The sequence below is a fragment of the Aplysia californica genome, unplaced genomic scaffold (genome assembly GCF_000002075.1).
Source record: "Aplysia californica isolate F4 #8 unplaced genomic scaffold, AplCal3.0 scaffold00058, whole genome shotgun sequence".
Lineage (NCBI taxonomy): Eukaryota > Metazoa > Mollusca > Gastropoda > Aplysiida > Aplysiidae > Aplysia > Aplysia californica.
In genome coordinates, this window is record NW_004797328.1 from 1,680,924 (window position 1) to 1,682,053 (window position 1,130).

Here is a 1,130-nt window from a genome sequence, read left to right on the forward strand (position 1 = left end):
AGAGAGAGAGAGAGAGAGAGAGAGAGACAGAGACAGAGACAGAGACAGAGACAGAGAGACAGAGAGAGATAGAGGGAAATTGAGACTGAGAAAATTGGGGTGGATAAAAAACAACAACAACAACAACCACAGACAGACTGACATGGAAAAGGCTGAGATAAAATACTACAGTATGGATAATAAGATACAACTTGACTGTGCTGAGAGAAAGTACATGTTCAATGTCGCCCAGGAGCATCCACACAATGGACTCTTTTCAAATATTGCTATTTTTACATCCTCATCAACTCAAATTAGATCATTTAGAAGGCAGGGTTCGAACCTGCAAATTAGAGTTAACCAGGGCAGACAGGGATACAACATCACAGTAGAAAGACTGAGATACTCGATAAACATTCTTCCCAAATTCTCGAACCCGGGTGTATTGTGGCGTCGGTGGCCTAGTGGTTAGGCTCTCGGACTCGCAACCGTAAGGTCGTGGGTTCGAATCTCGTCAGGGGCCTGACGTTGTGTCCTTGGGAAAGGCACTTTACACGAGCCAGCTATAGACAGTGAAAGATCTTGTCAGTTTGTTAGTGTTTGAGCGCTTAATCAGCTGCTTCCACTGTCTGCTTCCCGGGAAGCTGAGAATGTTTCGGAGTGTTCTATGTTTTGCTGGGGTAATAATATAGTGCAAAGCGCATAGAGCCTGCTGTTGAGCGGGGATATGCGCTATACAAACGCTATTCATTATTAATATTACTGCGTGCGACGAAAGGACCTTACAACTGTATAACCTCCTTGGTGCGACGGCGAAGATCTGGACCATAGACCGTGGTGTTGTCAAGCCTGAAAATACTACCCAGAACACAAAGTACCGAGGGCATAGAGGAGAGTTCTCAGTGCAGTAACACAGTGGGAGGGACAAAGATGGGCAGATCAGCCCATGGCTGTCCGTCGCTCGTTGGGCCAAGAGCAACACAAAGTCCTGATTCGAGATACCCTTAGGGTATTGGTCTCCAAGATGAGCATGAAGGGAGTAACGGCGAGGCGCTTTTCCCTTTCGTCAACCCGCAGCCACTTAACGAATCGTCAGCCACATAGGCCTACCAACCTTTGACACGGGTCAAACTTCCATCTATTTATAGGTC